At 48.8% G+C, this 19,577-nt stretch overlaps 1 long non-coding RNA gene across 1 annotated transcript; it reads left to right on the top strand.

Moving 5' to 3' along the window:
* Positions 1-1,389: 1,389 nt before the first annotated feature.
* LOC120243455 lies at positions 1,390-18,147 on the top strand. The gene is made up of 2 exons (XR_005531328.1): positions 1,390-1,474; positions 17,173-18,147. It is a non-coding gene; the product is annotated as an uncharacterized LOC120243455 (long non-coding RNA).
* Positions 18,148-19,577: the final 1,430 nt, after the last annotated feature.

The following is a 19,577-nucleotide window of genomic DNA, read 5'->3' as shown; positions in this document are numbered from 1 at the left end:
GCGCCAGGCCTGCGCCATGCTGCCCGACACGGATCGGGGAGGGACAGTACCTCCTTCCCCCGGAGACCAGCAGGCTGGGAGCCGGGCGGAGGGGACGCGGGTCCTACGCGGCGCCTGCCGCGGTGCAGGGCGCCCCCTGGTGGGCAGTCCGGGCGCATCGCGGTTTCCCGGGCCCAAGGTCAGGCGTGGGACGTGCGCCCGCCCTTTGCAGAGACCGGTTTGTCCACAGAAAGGCGGCATTTCCTGCACGGAGGGGAGCCTCGGCCCGCACGGCCCCTTGCTGTCCTCACGTCGCCCAGCGCTCTGCCCACACGCCGCGGGCCCAGCAACTGCGGCCACCCTCCCCGGTTCCCCCCGCCCCGGGGTCCCCCGCCCCCGCGCGCCCCGCTCCACGTTCCCTCGGGACTTCTGCACGAGCTCACGCCCGGCCGGGCCGTTCTGCCCGCGGCCGCAGCTCGTTGGTCCTGAAACGTCCGCAGCGGCCCGTGTGTCCCTCCAGCAGCAGCCCCGGCCGGACAGGGACCGAGCCCCCCGCCGCTCAGCGCACGCGGGGGGCACCGGCGCCCCGGGCGCAGCGGGGCGGCGGGCGCGGGGCGGGCCGGGAGGTGCCCGACTGCAGCGGGGCCCGCGGGGGCCCTGAGCGCCGCGCCCGGTCGGCCTGCACCAGGCCCGCTCCCCGGGGGTCCCGCGTGGCTCAGCGGCAGGAGACCAGGGAAAGCCCAGCCTTGGCCTCCGCCGCCTGCCCTCCCTCCAGGCTTCAGGAGCCCATAACCTCTAGAATCTTGGGACTCCCTGCAGGGGGAGTGGGTGACGGGGCCCTGCAGCCCCTGGACCCCCCCCTCCAGCCAGCGGGGACCCAGCGGGGGCGGGGCTTCCGCAGGGAGCGCAGCCCTGGGGGGCGGGGGGTCCCCTGCGGGGCGGGGGGGGGTCCCCTCGCCCGAGGAGCCTCCAGGAGCCCGGCTCGCTTCGCTGCGTCTTAGTTTAGGTTTCCAACCGCCGCTCTGCCCAGACGCAGCCTCGAACCTGCGCGGAAGCGGTGCAGGATCGCCGAGCCGCTGCGCCCCTGCCCGCGTGGCCGCGACCTGCCCGCGGATCCCACGCGAACGGGCCCGCGCTCCGCCGGGACCCAGGAACCGGGACCCAGGAACCGGCACCCAGGAACCGGGACGCGGGTGCCGGTGGCGGGCGCGGCCCCGGCGGCCCCGCACCTGCTGCTGCGGCGCGTGCCCCCCTAACTTCCCGGCCGCGTCGCGGTCCCTGGTACCCGCGCCCGCTTCCAGAGGGAGGGGCGATGGCTGGTACCCGCGGCCGGTTCGCGCGGAGTCTCCCCCGCGAAGCGCGGCCGCAAGCGTGGAGCGCGAGCGCCCCCCTGTGGCGGGAGGGGCTCCCAGCAAATGCCGGGCGACGCGGAGCTGCCCCCCAGCGTTCGAACTCCCGCGGCCCAGAGGGCGGGCCCCACACCCCGGGGACCTGGGTGAGTGGTAGCGGGACAGTCATCCCCGGGGGCAGGAACCTTCTGCGGGGCTCACCCGCCGTCACTGAGCGTGGGGAACGGGGCCTGACGTTTTAAACGGATGTGTGAAAACAGGTAAGAAAGGGTAGTGAAGCCACCTCCACGGCAGGGGTGAGGGCACACCCGCGTGGGCAGAGTCAGGGAAGCTGGGGGCAGGCCCCCACCCCGGAGCAAGGCCAGCTGAAGGGGGCCCCCAGATGCCCGTCCCGGTCCCCAGCACCTCCTGGAGCAAAGGGGCTTTGCAGGTGTGGCTAAGTTAAACCACCTGGAGACAGGGTGGGGGTCCTGGCCCGTGGGCTGAGCCCAGGGCCTCCCTGGGACGGTAAGAGGAAGGGGGCCACCTGACCGGAGCGGGGGGGGGGGGAGGGCTGGGGGGGGCGCCTCTAGCAGCTGGATGATGCGGGGAAGGATTAGCCCCCGAAGCCCCCAGAAGGCATAGCCTGACGACACTCTTCACTTCCCACGCCCAGAACTGTAAGAGAATAAACTTGTCTGAGGCCACTTTTTAAAAAAGAGAGAGAGGGAAAAACCAAACAAACAGGAAGGAGGTTGCAGGGAGGAGGCGCAGAACAGGAAGAGCAAAGACCCTGGGGTCTGCAGGGGGCCTGCGGGCCTGAGGGGCGGCGCTGGGGAGGGAGGCACAGACCCTGCGACCCCTGGAAGCCTGGGTTTCATTCTAGAAGGCCTCAAGTATTGTAGTTATGTCAGTAACTGAGACTGTTAGAAAGATGGCCCACGACGTGTTGGCTCCGTTTAACAGACCCGTGTGAGCCCAGGGACACCCTGTGGGGCTGAGCCGGCGGTTAGCGGACAGGAGAGCCACGCCCCGTGTGCTCTGGTTACCCGGCCCGGCCAGGACACAGCCACCGGGCCACGAGGCCGATCGTCCGATGAAAGAAGCACTTCATCATCTCGGGCGAAAGAGACTTATCTTGGTGATTTTCCAAACTCGACTGATGGGAAGGTAATTCAGCAGCACTTTTTTAAAATTACAGATTGCCAGGGGCACCTGGGGGCTCAGTCGGTTAAGCGTCCGACTTTGGCTCAGGTCATGATCTCACGGTTCGTGGGTTTGAGCCCCGTGTCGGGCTCTGTGCTGACAGCTCAGAGCCTGGAGCCTGTTTCGGATTCTGTGTCTCCCTCTCTCTCTGACCCTCCCCTGCTCACGCTGTCTCTCTCTCTCTCTCTCTCAGAAATAAATAAAACATTAAAAAAATAAAATAAAATAAAATAAAATTACAGATTGCCAGCCCGGCTCCCCGAAGACACTGGCCTACTAAGGACCCGGTAGATCTGGGGATGTTTACATCCAGTAGACACCCTGCATGACCCGAAATAGAAAATCTGAGCCGACCAGTCACGAGAAAGGTTACTAATTGCACCCGTCATCCAAAGCCTCCCAACACAGAAAAGCCCAGAACCTGCAGGCTTCACTGGCGATTTCTATCAAACACGTAACAAGGAATTAACACTGATCCTTCTCAAACTCTTCCAAAAAAATACAAGAGGGAACACCTTCCAAAGTCCTTTTCCAAGGCCGCTGTTACCTTGATTTCAAAGCCAGACAAGGGCGTCACAAGAAAATTAAAATCCTAGGCCAATACCCCCAATGGACATGGATGCAAAATTCCTCCACAAAATGCCTGCAAACATTTCAACAGTGCATGTTAAAGGCACGATAAAGTGGAATTTATTCCTGGGGGTGGGATGCGCCATATCCACAAAGGAAGGATAAAAATCATAGGATCATCTCAGTAGATTCAGGAAAAGCATTTGACAAAATTCACCATGCTTTCATGATAAAAGGTCTCAACAGAGGGGGCCGTGGGGGCAGCGTGACTGCCGTGGACGACAAGCCCCAGACAGTTCTTCCTGTGGCTGCTTTGCCGACAGGTTCCATCAGGGACGGTGTAGGATTTTGCCAGATGCTCATCAGGATTCTATTGGGATGATCGCACGGCGTGGCCTGTGATATGCTTAACTGCACTGATTAATTTTAATGCTAACTATCTTGCGTTTCTTGAATCCCTCCTTGGTCATGAAGAGCCATCCCGTCTATGTCTCACTGGATTTGATTCGCTGAAACGTTAAGAATCTTTGCATAAATGTTTATGAGTGATCATGATCGCTGTTATCCTTCCTTAAAACAGTATCTGTGTCTGGTGTTGGTACCAAGGTAATGCTGGCCTCAGATGGGTGGGGAAGTAGTCCCTCCTCCTCAGAGGCCTGAAATTGGTATAGAATCTTCACTATTCCTTATTCAGATCTTTGTTAGAATCTGCCACAGAAGCGTTCTGAGCCTACAGTTCTCTTGGTGAGGATTTTTAACGTATTTTCAATATCTTTAGTGTATAACAATGTGTCTTTAATAGACATGAGGAGGGGCGCCTCGGTGGCTCGGTCAGTTACGTATCTGACTCGATTTTGGCTCAGGTCATGATCTCGAGGCTCATGGGATTAAGGCTCGTGCTGTCAGTGAGGAGCCTGCTTGGGATTCTGTGTCTCCCTCGCTCTCTGCCCATCCCCTGTTCATGCTGTCTCAATCTCTCTCTCTTTCTCTCTCAAAATAAACATTTAAAAAATAGACACGGGGCTGCTAAAGTAATGCTTGTGTGCCAGAGTGACCTACAGTAGTTTGTCATCTACATTGTTGGGTTTAACAGCACATTTTTATGTCATTAGCCCTACAGTATCTTAATTTCCCTACCATTCCTAACACCGTGCCTTGTTTTTAACCCTGATTAGAGGTTTATCAATTTTATTGATCCTCTCAAAGAACCGGCTTTTTCTTTCCTTGGGTTTTTCCTATTACCTGTTTTTCTCTTTTGTTGAATTGGTCTGACATTTACTCACTTTCTCTCTCCTGCTCACAGTGAAGCTTCATTGGCTCCCTTGTTAAGAATTTCTTAAGGAAGGGGCACCTGGGTGGCTTAGTCGGTTAAGCGTCCGACTTTCACTTAGGTCATGATCTCGCGGTTCGTGGGTTCGAGCCCCGCATCGGGCTCTGTGCTGACTGCCAGCTCGGAGCCTGGAGCCTGTTTCAGTCTGTGTTTCCCTCTCTCTCTGACTCTCCCCTGCTCACGCTGTCTCTCTCTCTCCTAGAAATAAATTTAAAAAAAAAAAGAATTTTTCAAGGTGAAAGCTGAGGTCATTGATCAGAGACTTTTTTCTACTCAACTATCGGTGTTTAGTGCTTTAACTGTCCTTCTCGTAAACAGAATGCTACAAATTCCCTCACAGACCTGCTTCCGGGGCATCTGACAAGTTCTGAGATGCTGTTTCTATTCTCATTCCGTTCAAAATACTAATTTCTGTTGTGATTTTTTTTTTTTTGACTCTTGGGTAGAAGTGTGTTATTTAGTCTCCAAATACTTGGGCATTTGGCTGAGATTTTTCTCTTATTGGTTTCCAATTTCTCATTCCCTGTGGTTAAGGAACATATTTTGTATGAAGTCCTTTTAAATTTACAAAGACTTGTTTTATGTCCGGAATGTGGTTTCTCTTGGTGCATGTGTGCACTTGGAAAGGCTGTGTGTTCTACTCTTGTTGGATAGAATGTTCTAGAAGTCTCAGCCGGCTCAGTTTGGGTGATGACGTGCTCTGTATCTTCTCTTGTTCTGTCCATTACTGAGAAGGTGAGTTAACCTGACCGTAATTGTGGATTTTTCTACCCCTCCTTATACATCTATCAGATTTGCTTCATGTACTTTGATGGTCTTTTGTCAGGTGTGTGAAGGCTTATGATGGTTGAGACCTCTTGATAAATTGATTCCCTTTATAATTATAAAATGATCATCTTCATCCTGGTTTCTTTGCTAAAAAGCTTTTCCACTGATAGAAATACAGCTTCCTTTTGATTAGTGTTAGCATGGTAAATCTCTTTGCATCCTTTTAAGTTATTTGTGACTGTAGTTACAGTGGGTTTCCCAGGGAAGTCACACGTGGCACGGTGACTACCATTGACTGCACTGTACTATACACTTGACAGTCGCTAAGAGAGAGTGCCTGGCTGGCTCAGTCGGTTGAGTGTCCAGCTCTTGGTTTCAGCTCAGGTCACGATCTCACGGCTCACGGGATTGAGCCCTACATCGGACTCTGCGCCAGCGGCACAGGGCCTGCTTGGGATTCTCTCTCCCTCCCTCTCTCTCTTTGCCCCTCACCCACTCACTCACGCTCTCACTCTCAGGATAAATAAACTTAAAAAAGAAAGTTGCTAAAAGAGTAGATCTCAGAAGTTCTCATCACTAAAAAAATAATTGCAGCTACGTGTGGTGACAGGTGACAGACTTCTTGTGATGATCATTGCAACAATATACACAAAATCTCAAAGCATTATGTGGTTCATCTGAAACTAATAAAATGTGTATGTCGATTATAGCTCAATTTTTAAATTAAAAAAGTGGGTTTCCTATAGGCGGGATATAAGATTGCACAATTTGTCAATCTCTGCCTTTTAATTGGGTGTTTCTACCATTTACATTAGAGTGATTATGAGTATGGTTAGACTTAAATCTACTATCTTGACATTTTGTATTTGTCCCATCTCTTCTTTTAAACTTTTTCCTTCTTCTACTTTCTATCGAGTATTTTTAGTGATCTTATTTTACCTCCATTATGTACTTATTGGGTCCCTGTCTCCCAGTAGCTGCATTAGAGTATGGGGTGTATAACCCAACATGTCACAGTCTGTCTTCAAGTGACCCTACCTCACACGGGGTATAATATAAAAACCTTGTAACAGTGTACTCACTCCATTCCACCCTTGCTGGCCTTTATGCAATTGTCACGGTACATTTTACCTGTGCATATGTTATAAACCTCACATTACATTGGCATTAATTTTTCTTTAAACAACCAATTATGTTACAGGGGCACCTGGGTGGCTCGGTCTCTAATGCATCTGACTTCGGCTCAGGTCATGATCTCGCAGTTAGTGAGTCAAGCCCCGCGTGGGGCTCTGTGCTGACAGCCAGCTCAGAGCCTGGAGCTGCTTCAGATTCTGTGTCTTCCCCTCTGCCCTTCCCTAGCGCATGCTCTGTCTCTCAAAAAAATAAGTATTTAAAAAAATTAAACAATTACGTTACAAAGAGATTAAACCGTGGGAAATACATACACCCACGTAGTTACCTTGTCCAGTGTTCCTCGTTCCCCGACTGGGTCCAGATTTCATCTGGTGTCACCGTCCTGCGTTTTTCATAGCAGAGTCTCCAGGTAACGAATTCTTCTAGAATCTGCATGCCCAAAAATGTCGTCATTTCACCTCTGTTTTTGAAGGCTATCTTTTCTAACTAGATAGAATTCTAAAGTATCACTTTGGGGTTTTGTTTTCTGTTCAGCTGTTGAAAGATGTTGCTCTACAGTCTTTTCATTTGCACTGATTTGCACGTTTTCGGATGCAGAGCCTGCTGCCCTCCTTAGGGGCGCTTCTCAGCACAGAAGACACGGCCCACCGCTTTCAGGACTTTCTTCCCGATCCCTGGTTTTTAAAAAAGGTGATTACTGCCTGCCTTTCTGTGGTTTTCTTCGTGTCTCTTGTGTTTGGAGTTCATTGAGATTTTTGAATTTGTGGGTGTGAAGCTTTCTTCAAACGTGGGTGTTTTTCAGCCTGTACCTCCTCAGTTATTTTGTCTTCCAGCCTCCTTTGCTTGGGAGACTCTGCGTTCACACTGAAGTAATCCCACACATCACTGATGCTCTGGCGATTTCATTCAGTTTTTTCTTACTGTTCCTCTTAGGGTATTTTCTATTTCCACACCTCCCAGTTCACTAATCTTCTGTTGCATCTCATCTGCCATTAATCCCATCCAACATGTTGTGTGTGTGTTTTTTTATATATAAAACTGTTTTCATCTCTAGAAATCAATGTTCCATACGCCGTTCAATCTTTCTCTAGCTTCCGGAACATATGGAGATCGTTACAATAAGAGTGTGATGTCTTTTACTAATAATCCTATAATCTGTGGCATTTTCCGGATCGGTTCTGGTTGATGCTTCCTTTCATTATGGGTAACATTTGTTGCTTCTTTGCGAGCCTTGTGATTTCTTACTGGTTGCCAAGCGTTGGTTGTTGGATATTTCTGCATTCCTTTAAATATTCTTGAGCTTCTTTCTAGGATGTACTAAACTATTTGGAAACAACTTAATCCCCTCCAGTCTTGATTTTAAGTTTTTAGGCACGATTTGAGCAACTTTTAGGTCCCATTCTGCACTATTTCCGAGGCAAAAGCATTTACCTAAAGTGCCCATAAAATTTTAAGTTTTCATTCTGGCTGGTGAGAAGAGGAACTATTTCCGTCCACGAGTGTGCTCTGAGATGCACTCTCTCTAATCCTTTGGGTAGTTCCCGCCACATCCACACTGGTATTCAGATGAAGACACAAAGGACCCTCTGCAGATCAGCGAAGTTCTGTCTCTGCAACTCCCCCTCCAGCACCCTGCCCTGCACAGTCTAGGTCTGCTCCTCTGACCCCCAAGTCCATCCCCCGAACTCAGGGGGACTGCTGGACTCCCCCTGGGTCCCTCGCCCAGGGCACAGCATGCACACTCTCTCCGGGCAGTGAGCTGGAGTATTTGAGGGGCTCACCTCATTTCTTGGCCATGTCAGAGATCCTGTTTGTTACTGCCTGAAATTTAACATCTTAAAAACCATAGTTTTATCTATTTTGCCCAGCCTTTTTTTTTTTTTTTTAACTTGTTTCAGGTGTGTGTGTAGAGGGTAGAAGGCAGGAATCTAGTATCCATCACTCCCTCTTAACTAGAAGTCTTGGCTTCTCACTACATATAAATACATACACTTTATTCACACCATTGTGATGTAGGCTTTCTGTCACGTGAAATTAAAAAAAAGAAAAAAGAAACACCCTGACAAATACAACCGTCCACAACGGATTGTTTCATTTCACTTTGTCAAAGTGTCTTAAATTATGTCAAGGGAAGATGTGCGTGGGTCACCCGGAATCTTTTTAAAACGCCAGGACTCAGGTAGGAGCGAAGAGCTACCAACTCGTCTCAAGTTAATACAAATTATTTCTGATGGCTTTCCACCCAGAAGCTGAGATTGGCCAGACTGAAAATGGAAATAGTGGTTGGGGGAAGGAAAGAAAAAATCCGAAATCAGGAGAGGAAACTGGGTAAGCTGGCTGGGAAGAAGGCAGAGCTGTGTTCTGTGGGAGAATATTAGTGGGAAATACTTAAGTAAAAAGCCAGGAAGATGCCAGATCACAGCGATTTGGGACAATCATATGAAATTGCCACTTTGTAGGTCAAAGTGTAAAATATCAGTCATTTCATACAATTTGACAAAATATGTTTTCCCGCATTTCACAACGAGCTGACTGGCCCACTGCAAAATAGCTTGCTGTCACGGTGAACACCACTGGTGGGTACAGGCTAGCCACTGTACATTGGTGTTTTCGGCGACCCACGGTCCCGACACCATCAGGTGGGGCCGTGGGAAGACCACAGAAGGGGTGGTCAGTAAGGTGCGTCTGTGTGGAGACCCAACTTTAAGAAGGAGCCAGACACTGGAACCCTCTCAGTGGGGCTCCTGCTGGCTCAGTGGGTTAGGCATCCGACTCTCAATCTCAGCTCAGGTCTTGATTTCGGGGCCATGAGTTTGAGCCCCATGTTGGGCTCTGCGCTGGGCATGAAGCCTACTTAAAAAATAAAAATTAAAACAAAACAAAAACCTTTCAGGCAAGTGGAATGGAAAACATAAAGGCCCAAGAAGGGTAGGAGCTTAACATTTTCATGGAAGAGATGGGATGCCCACCAGGCATGCCCACCAGGAGTGAGCAAGCCCCCTGGCTGGCCCTGCCTCTTTCAAAAAGAACTCAGGATGTGGTCAAATGAGACATTCGTGGACTAGCCCGGGAACTCAGCCCCACTCTCCACTCCCTGTTCACACGCAACCTTATGTAAAGTTGTCAACACGGCAACTATATTTTATTTTAGAAACTCCCATTTTCTTGGAATATGGTGCTATTGAATGACCCATCAAAGAGAGGTCCAGCCTGACCATGGGGTTTTCAAAAGATGAGAGAGTGTGTGCCACGCGTTTTTACAGAGAACCTGAGAGCCACCGGGAAGAGTGTGTGCTGTGCCATCGAGCTGACCCCTCCTGTCCCTCCCTGTCTGCCCTTTTCCAGGAGGGGGCAGCTCTCCTGTGGCGCCCTCCTCAGTGAGCTCCGCCTCTCCGCCTGGGAAACACCAACCACCGATGCGTTTTCTTCACTAAAAACACGGGCAGTTCATGGGGCGCCTGGGTGGCTCAGTTAAGTGTCCGACTTCGGCTCAGGTCATGATCTTGCAGTCTGCGAGTTCGAGCCCCGCGTCGGGCTCTGTGCTGACAGCTCTCCCTCTCTGACCCTCCCCCACTCACTCTGTCTCTCTCAAAAATAAACAAACATTAAAAAATTAAAAGAAAAGAAAAACAAATAAAAACACAGGTGGATGTTCAGATGTTTCGTCCCCTCAGGCTCCCCATCACCTCAAGACCCTGATACACATGCTCTGTGCCTCCAGTACAGGCCGGAAGCCAGCAGACAAAGCCCTTCTCTTATTCTGGACTAGAGAAAATCTCGAGAGATCTGTAGTTCATTTTAAGAAGACAACACAACCTTTTTTGACATTTAAAAGTGGACCATATGTCAGCCGGGCTGCGTGCCTCTCAGACCTCACCCCTGCAGTCTGCAGAGCAGGCCTGGGAGCGGAGGATCACAGGGAGCCTCGTTTCACCCGTGCAGTGGTGACAGACGGAGCCAGCGGCCCAGGCGCCTGTCAGTAAGTGCAGGGAACACTCACAGCACCAGTAACGGCAACACAGAACCGGAAAACCACCCATCAACCTCCCTTAGGAACACGGATGCAGAATTTCGCAGAGAATGCAGGAATACATCAAGTAAACACGACGGCCAGGCCGGCTTTCTTCCAGAAATACAACAATGATTGACACTAGGAAATCCATCAGCATTGACAGATTACATCGGGCGCCTGGGGGGCTCAGTTGGTTAGGCATTCCACTCTCGATTTGGGCTCAGGTCATGATCTCACGGTTTGTAAACATAAATAAAAAGTTTGTGAATAAAACCAAATTATTATAAGTAGAGGCTGAAATGGAATTGTCAGATTTACTAATCATTTCTAATAAAATCTCTATAAATAAAAATCTTATGTTCAGAATTACTTACCAAAGACCAAGAATAAAAACCACTTAAAACAGTAAAAGAGGAGGGGCGCCTGGGTGGCTCAGTTGGTTAAGCATCCGACTTCGGCTCAGGTCATGATCTCACAGTTCGTGGGTTTGAGCTCCGTGTTGGGCTCTGTGCTGACAGCTCAGAGCCTAGAGCCTGTTTCACATTCTGTGTCTCCCTCTCTCTCTCTGCTCCTCCCCCACTTGCCCTCTGTCTCTCAAAAATGAGTAAACATTGGGGCGCCTGGGTGGCTTCATCAGTTAAGTGTCAGACTTCAGCTCAGGTCATGATCTCACAGCTTGTGGGCTCAAGCCCCGTGTCGGGCTCTGTGCTGACAGCTCGGAGCCTGGAGTCTGCTTCAGTTTCTGTGTCTTCCCCTCTCTCTGCCCCTCTTCTGCTAAAGCTCTGTCTCTCTCTCTCAAAGCTAAATGTTAAGAAAAGTTTTTTAAAAAAGAATAAACATTAAAAAATGTAATAATAAACAAAAATATATCCTAAATACCTTTTAGGAGCACATAAAATAAAATTTCACATTACATAGAAAGTGAGACCTTTGAAACATAAGCAGTGCAAATAAGCAAAGCATGAATTAGATAAAAGTTGGTCTGATGTAATTTATTAATAAATAAGAATTAGTATTTTTTTAACTTTTGTAATGTTTTATTTATTTCTGAGAAAGATAGAGACAGTGTGAGCAGGGGAGGGTCAGAGAGAGAGGGAGACACAGAATCTGAAGCAGCTCCAGGCTCTGAGCTGTCAGCACAGAGCCTGATATGGGGCTCAAACTCACAAACCATGAGATCATGACCTAAGCCGCAGTCGGACACTTAACCAACTGAGCCACCCAGGCACCCCAAGAATTAATATTTTTAAATGCTTATGGCTGATATTAAAGAAATTACAAAAAGATCCCAACAACTCCAAGAAAAGAATAAAGCAAAAAAATTAAAAAACATAGAAATGTGAGAGCGATCTTTAAAATCCAAAAACTTTCATTTTTTAATCTAAGAACAGTAAGAGAATGTTCAAATGTAAAACAAACAATAAAGGAGAATTTAATTGCAGAAAGAAAATTGGAGAGAACCTGCACATGGGTGTTTTGAGCAGATTCAGTTAGAATTACAAAGCTTGGGAGCAACCAAGACGCCCTTCGGTGGTGCCTGGATAAACTGGGGACTGGACAGTGGAACAGTGCTCGGCCCGAAAAAGAAACGAGCTGTGAAACCGATAAAAGGCACGGAGGGTCGGAGATGCGCACTGCTGAGTGACCGAAGCCAACCCGGGAAGGCTGCACGCCCAGCGATTCCAACAGTGAAAGTGGTTCGTCCTCACTGGTGGTAAGAGAAACGCGAATTAAAACCACACTGAATTACAGATCTTCTCTTACCATGATTGCAAAATTACAAAAGTTTAGTAACACACTAAACTTTTCGGAACACACGCTGTTTCTGATGCCGTGGGGGAACGGGTCCCCGCACACCCCGCCAGCAGGAGCGTCAGCTGTCCGGCCAGCAGCTGTCCAGGCCAGGAGCGCCCCGCGGCTGTGCCTGCACGCACACAAAATGACAGATGTGCAAGGCTGTATCTGAAGCCGGGTCTGTAAGAGTAAAAGACTGTAAACAACCCTAATAGCCCCGAGAGGGGACTGGCCACATAGCCACCCGCGCACCCACACGGCCACAATGCTCCCCAATTATTTAAAGAGAAATCTCCACGTACTTTCCACCCCCCTGCAAAGGGAGCTACGCTGCTGTGCACAAACAGCAAAAGGCGTCACATCTAAATAAGTTAATGTGTGTGTTTCTTAAATGGCAGTAAAATAAAGAGCGGTGTTTGTGATGCATAAACAAATTACGGCAGGATTCAGAAGAAACGAATTAAGGCCATGACCCCGCAGGGAGAGGCCAGCGCTGCATGGAGGGGGTGACTTGTCACCAGCCTGCCTCATACGTTTCTTCACTTTGGGACCAGTGACTGTGTTCATAAACTGTTCAAAAAACTCTGTTCAAAAAACTAAAAGTCTGACAAACCCGTTAAACTTGCGTTCGCACACACAATAGGATGCTGGAGAAAACTAGAGAGCCTGGCAGTGTGTTGCCCTTGGTTACCTGGGTGGGAAGAGGATGAGAGGAAAATAAAACGATAAATTTTAAAAGTGCACGAGAAAATGGGCACAGAAAATGGACAAGAGCCATCAGGCCACGCAAGGTGCTTGTCTCACAGCACATGACTGATTGTACGTGGCCTTCATATTTGTATAAATTGTTTGGATTTCTTTTAAGTAACACCCACTCCTGTGTAATCAAAACATGGTTATTTTCATTTTTAAGAAAACTCTAAGTCAAAAATGCCATTTATTTCTCAAGGAGAAAAACCAAACAGATTTTACATTGTTTAAACAAAAAGAAAAGAATCCCTTCATTAGAAAAAATAGATCAGGAAATCAGAACCATGGGCACCCTCTTTTTAAAAGGGAAATTTTTTCTTATTGAAAACAGCTTAATATGTTTTTAGGTGGAAATAAGTTTAAATTCAGTTGTATCTTTTACTTATCCTGTACTTTTTTACTCTCTTAAAAACGTCTTAACACTCAAGGAGAGATAAATAGAAACCTGCTGTTTTAGAGAGATAAAGAAATGCCAGACATACAGTTTCAGGCCGTATGAAGCATTTTTTGGATAATTCTGTGATCTCAATTTCTACTGTGAGCGTCAGTGGTTTGTAAGTATATTTGTTACTTGTGGACACTAGATGGCGCTAGACGGGGTTCGTGCTACATCCTCTTAACTCTATTAACCATTATGCTAACTTTACTGTTCTCTTAACATTCTCCTTAATAAAAAGTTTTAAATTTTAGGGGCGCCTGGGTGGCTCAGTTGGTTAAGCGCCCAACTTCAGCTCAGGTCATGATCTCACAGTTCCTGGGTTCGGGCCCTGTGTCAGGCTCTGTGCTGACAGCTCGGAGCCTGGAGCCTGTTTCGAATTCTGTGTCTCCCTCTCTCTCTGACCCTCCCCTGCTCACGCTGTCTCTCTCTCTCTCTCTCAGAAATAAATAAAACATTAAAAAAAATTTTTTTTTAAGTTTTAAATTTTATAGTACAAAATGGGTATGAGGGGCGCGTGGGTGGCTCAGTCAGTTGAGCATCTGACTCTTGATTTCGGCTCAGGGCCTGATCCCAGGGTCGCGAGATCAAGCCCTGCTTTGGGCTCCGTGCTGAACATGGAGCCTGCTTACGATTCTCTCGCTGCCCCTCCCCCATTGGCACCCCCTCTAGCGCTCTGTCAAAACACATAAATAAACGTGAAAAAAAATTTTAAGGGGCGTGAATGATTCAAGAAGAAAGGTTGCTGAACTTTCCCTTTAGACCATTAAAGCCCCATGTAAAGTGGGGTCAAGAGGGCAGTTCCGTGCTGTCTTATTACCACACCGGTTCTCTAAAACGTGACACCTGATGGTTTTCCTGAAACCAAAAAGACACACAATTCATTTGTTGCCTTCCATGATAAAACGTTGCTCTGGGAGGTTACTAACGCGCCTGTAACTATGCTGGTGTCACGCAGTGGCCCTGCTGTGAGGGCTGGAGGGCAGGACCCCGGTCCTCAGGCTGGCCACATGCTTGCTCACGGTGCCACGGCCACCCGCGCGGCCAATGCTGAAAGAAGAAGTCACTACTTACAGAGGGAAGAGTTTGGTCCTTCTGTATCTGAAGTGGTTTCTTTTTTCTACTTCTCCAAATTACCTTATTTACGGGAAATGCCTCTGGAATCAGTAAATAATATAAATCAGGGGAGCGCCTGGCTGGCTCAGTCAGTTAAGCATCCAACTCTTGAGCTCAGGTCTTGCTCTCAGGGTTGTGAGTTCAAGCCATGTGTTGGCCACAATGAAGCCTACTTTAAGTAAGTAAGTAAGTAAGTAAATAAATAAATAAATAAATAAATAAATAAATAAGATTGGCAATACCTGGGACTGGCCAAGCTGAGAATGTTTGTCATATATTGTAACTTAAAACCAATCTGGTACCTGAGTTGAAACCCTGACTCACTAAAGCCTAGCTTGGCCAACATGCTTAATATTTCATCTCCAGGATCACCTGGGGGGCTCAGTCAGTTGAGTGTCCAGCTCTTGATTTCAGCTTAGGTCATGATCCCAGGGGCGTGGGATCGAGCCCTGCACTAAGCTCTTCACGGAGCATGGAGCCTACTTGGGATTCTCTCTCTTTCTCTCCCTCTGCCCCTCCCCCACTCGCACTCGCTCTCAAATACATACAGACATACATCACAAGTCTAACCTCCAAACATCCAGTTTTTCATCTTTAAAATGAGGAAAATAATAGTGTGGATCAATTGGGATTGTTAAAAGCATTAAATGTACCTAATATTGTATCTGGTACATATATGTGTAAAAACTCACTGTTTGATTAGCATTTTGTCATATATATATGTGTGTGTGCTACACACAGAGTATTAGTACCACCACTAATAGATACCAATAAGGCATACCTTCCATGAGGAAACTGAGTTAAATTTCAACTCAAATCAAAACTAGCCTATCACAGTTATGATGTTAGAGATTTTTTAAATGTTTTATTTATTATTTTGAGAGATAGAGAGCAAGCAAGTGGGGGAGGGGCAGAGAGAGGCGGAGACACAGAATCTAAAGCAGGCTCCAGGCTCTGTCTGAGCTGTCAGCACAGAACCCGACGCGGGGCTCAAACCCACAAACTGTGAGATCATGACCTGAGCCGGTCGGATGCTTAGCGGACCGCCACCGAGGCGCCCTCACATTCAAGACTTTTTAAAGGTACGCGTTTAACACTGTTGGTAGATCAAATGTACTGGTCTTTCCTGAGTACCTGTCACAAGGTGGGGCCCAGGGGCGGGACGAAGGCCCTTGGTGCCCCACTGTGCGTACCTGCAAGGCCTCAGCTGGCCCTGGGGACTGCTCTGGGGACCACAGGCAGCACAGAGCCTCACCCGGGGCTTGAACTCCCAAACCATGAGGCCACCACCTGAGCCAAAACCAAGAGTTAGACGCTCAACCAAGACACCCAGGCGCCCCAGCATCCAACCCTCCTAACTAAGCTTGTGATCGAAGACAAAAGTCACCCAAACACAGGATTATTCCGTAGAGACCACTGTAAAACCCCTACTCCACCCGTCCCCTGCTGAGTGCCCGCGTCCGTCACTCCCCAGTCGGCGGTGGCGGTGCCCCTGGTGAACAGTACGGCAGCAAAAATCAGCTAAGGGGTTCTAAGTACTACGTAAGAGGCAAGATTTGATAAACTGTATAAAAGTCGTGTGGAAGAACTGCCCACACTTCACCAGGACACAAGAGTGTGGCGGACGCAGCTGGGCTAAGATGGAAGCAGAGAAATCAGAAGGCTGGTCAGCACCCGGAAGAAATAATCTGAACATAAAACACAACAAACAGACATTTTTAGATTAAAAAAAAAGAATATGAAAAGGCTGTGAAAATCAAGTGTGTGTTGAAGAATATACCATAATTCTTCCATAAGAACCGTGTTCTTCCCAAATTCAGGCAATTCATTTTCGGTCTGTTGCAGGAATCAGCGTATAATAACAATTACAAGCTCAATGACAGTAAGTACAAAACTTGTCATAAATTTTAGCTTCATTTTTCAAAACAAAGGCTCAATCATTTTTCATTCTTCACTTGGAAATGGTGATGCTTGTTTTAAATAGATTTATCTCAAGTGACTACTTTTTTTGAAAAAAAAAATTTAACACGTTTATTTATTTTTGAGACAGAGAAAGACAGAGCACCAGTTGGGGAGGGGCAGAGAGAGAGGGAGACACAGAATCTGAAACAGGCTCCAGGCTCTGAGCTGTCAGCACAGAGCCCAACGCGGGGCCCAAACCCACAAACCGTCAGGTCATGACCTGAGCCAAAGTTGGATGCCACCCAGGCGCCCCTCAAGTGGTTTTAAAGCACTGCATTTTGACTGCATGTGGTTAGTAGGAAAGCAAATATAGGGGAAGAGAGAAATCAGAAACTACATGGTGTTATTTTCTTAAGTGGGAATATTGGCATTGTTATCCTAGATCTATGATGTGCTGTAGGATAAAGCAATTACATAATTATATGGACATTATTAAAAACCAAGATTTCAGCATTAAAAAGATGTAAATATAGGGGCGTCTGGGTGGCTTAGTCGGTTAAGCGTCTGACTTTCGCTCAGGTCATGACCTCACGGTTCGTGAGTTCGAGCCCCGCGTCGGGCTCTGTGCTGACAGCTCAGAGCCTGGAGCCTGTTTCAGAGTCTGTGACTCCCTCTCTCTCTGACCCTCCCCTGCTCATGCTGTCTGTCTCTCTCTCTCCTAGAAATAAATAAAAAAACATTTAAAAATTTTAAAAAAATGTAAATATAAAACCTAAGACATAAAAATCATAATCTTAATTTTTAATTGAATATAACAATGTGATATGATTTTATTTTTTCCCTTCAGAAAATATGTATTTCCTGTATCTACCAACCCCAAGGACCAACTAGTAAGGACAGAGGCCCCAACACCTAGATCCTGGTCTCCAAATAGCATTCCTCCAGGGCTTCCTGGGGAAATCCTTGCTGCTGGGTCTAAAGCAAGAAGGGTCAGGATGACCCCAGGACATTGTCATGCCTACAAGCAGAAAACGTTATTAAAAGAGAAAAGGATCCTATGCAAGTGATATGGGCTCCGCACTGAACAAAGAGCAGTTTGACCATCGAATTGGAAAATTATCACTGCAATCGTGAAACGCACCAAATATACCGACACATACGAGCACGTAATGACACCACAAACAGAAACAGTGCCGTTGGTCAGCTCTGGAGACTGCTACGACACCCGGTCACCAATCCGGAAGATTGATAAAGGACAAGCATCAAGTATGTATTCTGCCTGTCCCTATAGACCGCCTTTCAGGGCAAGCCGGTGGGGGATGCAGAGCAGTCATTCTTCACGAGAGTCCCAGCTATCCGACCAAGCCGGGGAGCCGGGCAGGAAACCCCCACCTTGCGGTCCCTAACGGCTGATGGAGCCGCACTCGCGGGTGAGCGCTGAGGCTGTGGGATCGCTGAGGCTGTGGGATCGAGGACGGACTGGGACTCTGTCCTTCACTGCAGAAATGTCCTCACGCAGACAGAAGCCGCCTTGTAAAAACGTGTGACACCGACACAGATGACCAGGGTTGTTGCTGATGGAATCCCCACGTGAGCTTCTTGAGCCGCGCAGCAGTCGTGTTCAGACCTCACCAAAATCGAGATCAAACAAGGCGCGCAGACTGCTTCCAGCTCTTCTCAGGGCTCCTTGTAAGCCACAGCCCCTTGTTCTCCCCTCCCCCCACCCGCCCCCAGAGGAAATTGGTTGTACTGTGAGTTTCCCATATTCTGGACTTAGCTGAGCAACGTAATGTAACCTATTTCTATAAACGGGTGGGTAAGAGCTGCATCCAATTCAGGTTCAATGTTTCGGGCAGTAATATTTCACAGGCCGGCTTTGGGGTGGGGGGTGAGGGTGTTTTCACTCATCGGGGCAGCCGAACCAATCACAACTAATCAAACCAAAGCAAAGCAACCAGCAACCGCAGGGATAAATCCTGATACCCAGAAGCCACTGACGTACCAGCACCTCTGCAGGGGGAAGGGGGAAGGGGAACAGAGGGCCAGCCAGTCTGAGGGCAGCACGGAGGGCGGGCTGCCCCTCTGCGTATCAGGAAGCAACTGCCGGCAGGGCTCAAGGACCATCTGCACCTCAGGAACTCTCAGTACAGAGAAGCTGTAGGGAGGGATGGCTGTGCCCCTCAGAATCCCATACTGAAGCCCTAACCCCGGGTGGCTGGACTGGGAAGAGGGTAGTGGGGGGGGGGGCGCAATGCAGGAGGTCACAGGGCGGAGCTCCAAGGGGTAGGACTACTGATGGCCTGAGACAGAGCCTCAGTAGAATCCAATCCCTGCCCAACCTTGACCTTGGACTCCAAACCTTAGGGGCTGTAATAAACGTCTCCTGTCGGAGCATCCCCAGGTCTGGGTGCAACAGGCGGAAGCCCCTCCTAGAACAGGCCCCACACCGAGGAGAAGCTTCTAGGGACAGATTCCCAAGTAGGCAGGACAGGGAAGAAAGAAGCAAAGGAGACCCTGACTCCACAGAAAAGCCGGGGCGGTAAGAACTGGGGAATTTGGAAGTTTGCAGATGCTTCTCAAAGATGAGGAACGCTACGGAAGGGCAAGGCCGCCCGAATCCATGCCTCCCCTCCCAGAGGTTCAGGGAGACAGAGTTCCCCGAAACAGGCAGCACCGAGGCGTTAGGGTGAATGGAGGGGACATTTGGGAGGGAGGACGAGGGGACAGAAGTGAACATAGACCATGACCTGCTGCCAGAGAGATGCGTCCTCTTGAAAAGATTACAACTATAACCTTAATGTTTCAAGATGAGCCGAGAGAAATTATCGACATAACCCAAGATATTAAAAAAATAAATCAGGTCTCCAATGAGCAGTGTGACGATGCCTTTAAAACTCAGTGACTTTCATAAACTCTGACCAAATAATCCCATTTCAATTTCTTGGAAAGAAAACACTGTTCAAGCCATATGCATAAAAATGTTCATTTATGTGAAAATGTTAACAGTTCAGCTATTAACAATTATTTGAAGAATACATAACCATTTTCATCACAACACGTGAGAGATCCGTGCTCCCTGCCTCCCCACAGCCCTGCGGGCGGCACCCCTCATCCCTGCGGGCAGTGGTGGACCCAGACCCCGGGATCTGTGTGCCTCAGGTCTGCAGCTCCCTATTCTGACGGCACCTGGGGGACGCGGAGACCCTGCCTCCCGGACTACCCCCCCGCCCCGTCACATCCAGGGGGGGTGAG

This window comes from Hyaena hyaena, unplaced genomic scaffold (genome assembly GCF_003009895.1).
Source record: "Hyaena hyaena isolate Hyena2069 unplaced genomic scaffold, ASM300989v1 scaffold_343, whole genome shotgun sequence".
In the NCBI taxonomy this organism is placed as follows: Eukaryota; Metazoa; Chordata; class Mammalia; order Carnivora; family Hyaenidae; genus Hyaena; species Hyaena hyaena.
This window is presented reverse-complemented; position numbering and strand designations above follow the sequence as displayed.